This window comes from Primulina huaijiensis, unplaced genomic scaffold, assembly GCF_012295235.1.
Source record: "Primulina huaijiensis isolate GDHJ02 unplaced genomic scaffold, ASM1229523v2 scaffold28683, whole genome shotgun sequence".
In the NCBI taxonomy this organism is placed as follows: domain Eukaryota; kingdom Viridiplantae; phylum Streptophyta; class Magnoliopsida; order Lamiales; family Gesneriaceae; genus Primulina; species Primulina huaijiensis.
Window position 1 is genome coordinate 9419 of NW_027356847.1, and position 3526 is coordinate 12944.

At 33.5% G+C, this 3526-nt stretch overlaps 1 pseudogene; it reads right to left on the reverse strand.

Annotated features, from left to right (window-relative positions):
* Positions 1–510: 510 nt before the first annotated feature.
* On the reverse strand, positions 511–2917 carry LOC140967840 (uncharacterized; annotated as a pseudogene).
* Between the last annotated feature and the right edge of the window lie 609 nt (positions 2918–3526).

Here is a 3526-nt window from a genome sequence, read left to right on the forward strand (position 1 = left end):
AAATTACAATTAGATTTTACATCTATTATTTTCCCTAAATTGGCTACAAAATAACATCATTTCCTCTCTTTTTCTTACTTAAATTTGCTTCTTCTTCTTTTTACGCTCTTGTTCGTGAAATTATTAATTCGAATCAGATTCGTAAATCAAATGCATACTTATAAAATATTATTAGACTCTTACTTCATAAATATTTTATAATATAATTTTTATTTATCAGTAGATGTAAATAATACAAAATAAAATGTAAATAATATTGAATTAGTCTCATTTGAAATAATCTCACATATTTATATATGTGATACAGGTTAAACCGATTCATATTTACAAAGAAAAATAATATTTTTGACATAAAAAATAATTATTTTTCATGAATTAGTTATCCGTAAAATCGTAAGACGATCTCATAAAAGTTTTTATAAATTATATTTATCATTGAAAACTGTGGTTATTACATGAATCTATTTGTATAAACCAAGCTCAAAACGAAGGATTGAAAAGCCACAAAAATCTTAACTGTTCAAACACAACCTCATAGATAAAAACGCAAAACCAGTCCGTAGTTTTACAAATGGTCTTAAAAACTTGGATTATTCAAAGAATATTTACATACAAAAAATGAACAAAAAAAAAATGGGTTGTGGGATCTTTCCTGGTAAATAAGAACATTTTTAGCAGTCGTCACGAGAGAAGTCGGCAGCGCGAGCAAGCTGGTGTAGATTGTGCAATAATACTTAACTTATCTTCCCTGCATCGTTCTCTTTCTGTCTTCTATTCCTTGCATGAAAACGCATATTTGTCGACATCATACTCACTAAATTGTCATCGGTATGTAAATGTGCATGACATAAGATTTCTCCTCAGGTGCAAAGATGAAGAAAAGAGCAAATTTCTTGCTCTAGTGCCAAAATGAGAATATACCACAATATATCTTCTTCATTTGAAAGCTGCCGATAACAGAGTCTACATTCTAATTTCATCTATAAGGACACATAAACTCGAATGGCGAGTGAATCTCCAATGATGAGTATCCATGATTTCGGTTCGAGAAACAGGTAATTCACTACCAGCACTTCAATTCAACTATCATGATGGTAGCAGCCTAATACCTCAAACAGATTTTTATCAATGGCATTTTTTGTTAATTCATGATGAAAAATTACAATGGTATGAACAATGGTATATTATTTTTAAAAATTAAGGTCATCTTACCAGCTTTCTTGGGGAAGGCTGCGACTATAGAGAGGAAGCTCAAACAGAAATGTTGCTTTGAACCATGGCGGCAAATTCCCGTACAAAGCAGGGGGAAGTAAAATGAGAGGACTGCACAAAAAAAAAACTTGATGATTATCACTTTAATCACAACATTTTACAGCAAAAGTAGGTAAAGAACGGGAACGCCAACCTCGAAGTTCTTTTGTAGTGTATGTATGCATATACATTTCCATATTTTTTGTCCGCAGATTCCTATTGATGCAAACTTTCAGTAAAAATGCATGTTCAAACGAGTCATAACAGTCGATTTTAAGTAAACAAACTAAATTAGCAACCTCGAGACGTGGTAGGCCACTGAGAAAAAGGAGCAGTAAGGTAAGAAATATTGGGCCAAAGATGACTAGCCATTCAGCATTTTTTAGTACTGGTGTTGCAGCCACAAAAATACCCCACCAGAGAAGTATCTGAGCACAAAATGCATATAATTTTATAAGGTAAAAGAAAATTCCTAGAAAACGAACAGAAAATATCACGTTCAGAGACTATATCTGAAGTGAACCTCGCCAAAATAGTTCGCGTGACGGGAGTATTTCCAAAGCCCAGCATTGCGCACCACCTTCCCCTGTTCTCTTGAGCGTTTTTGAATAACAACTTCTGCTGGTCGGCGGTTGCCTCAACAAAAATGCCTATAGACCACATGATCCACCCTATTATGTCCCGGGCTTGAACTGAAGGATTTCGATCACTTGCATTAACAATTGTAACAGGTAAACTCACAGTCCACACCAAGACAGCCTGCAAAAGAGCAACTAAGGAGATTGACGGGGGAAGATGTTACCATTAGGTACTCTTTTCATATTTAAACAAGCAACGGAACCTGGAAAATCCAAAAAACCGCCAATTTTCCCAAATTAGTGCGCATTTCATCAAAACGTCGATCCTCTCCCCAGTGGAGTATCCTAAGACAAATAATCACAATATTGAATTCAGAATAAAAGTAAGAAATAACAAGAAAGAAAAATTCCTGGTCTGGCAAGGACAAGAAAATACGTCATGTGGCACCAAAACATCCCTTTTAAATAATTTATCTCTGGTTGGCATCACTTGAATAATATTGAACTTTGTCAAACCTCAGTCAAGTGACCATTCTTTCAAAGAAAGATATAAGCATCTTCTAAATATTCAGGAGAACAATTATCTGAGTCGGACCTCATCAGAAGAAACAGGCCGAGACGAAGTCCCCAGATGATCGCAAACAAGGACAAAACCACCTGAGAATAGAACTTAATAATTCAACCACTAAGAGAAAAAATTAAACTGACGTCAGGAAAAATTTAATATACATTTGATGCCATTGTATTATACATTGTTCTTTTTAAATAAAGATCCAGTAGTAAATAGCAATTATCATTTGATACATTTCTGATGAGATACAATTCAAAATTGTAAATATAATGGGATGCTTCTAATTTCTTTGCAAAATAATATTGACACAAAGAAGTGATTGAAATGAGAAGTTTGAACAGAATTGATCACCTGGCGAAAATGCCATGATCCTTTCACGAACAAGGTCAATGCAGCAAGAACAACAAAATTTGTGCTACCTGTAACAAAAAAATAAAAAGTATCTACAAAAAGATACAACACCAAAGACTTATGTAAAACAGTTAAAACAATCATATAAAGAGTCTTGCTTTCTTCAAATACATTTGATGCTACATTCCTGGCACAGGTGGGCGCTATTACTGTTGTTGATGTTATTTGTTTGTACTCCATTTGATATCCGTTATTCCATTGTTACTATTTTGAAGTGCATACCATTGCATTTTACTTGTTATTATTACATGTCATTTATTTATGTCATAATTTAACTGGTTTGTCGAACTGGATAAATAAAAATCGTACCAAACGCAGGATAAAGTGTGATAAATTAATCAATCCTACCTAATCCTATCTACCAAACGCAGCCTAATTAGTTGATTCACGCGGTAGCATGCTGGGAACACGCAGGGGCCCACGCCTCCCAGTTCTTTACGTGATTCTTGTCATGGCAGCATGGGGGCGTTGTATATTTAAGGAGTAAGAGTTGTGAAAATAAATTTTTACCATTATTTCTATCTACGAAACATAAGACACTATCAACTTTATTATTGAGACAAAATATGATAATTCGGAGATAATTTAACTAAATTTTAGTTTATTTCGTGTAAATTACGAGAAAATTTGAGCATATATTTTAAGGAGAACCACTGTCTTTTTTTAAAAAAAATCCAAAATCATATGTATATTTAATGCATAATAAAAGTTAGGA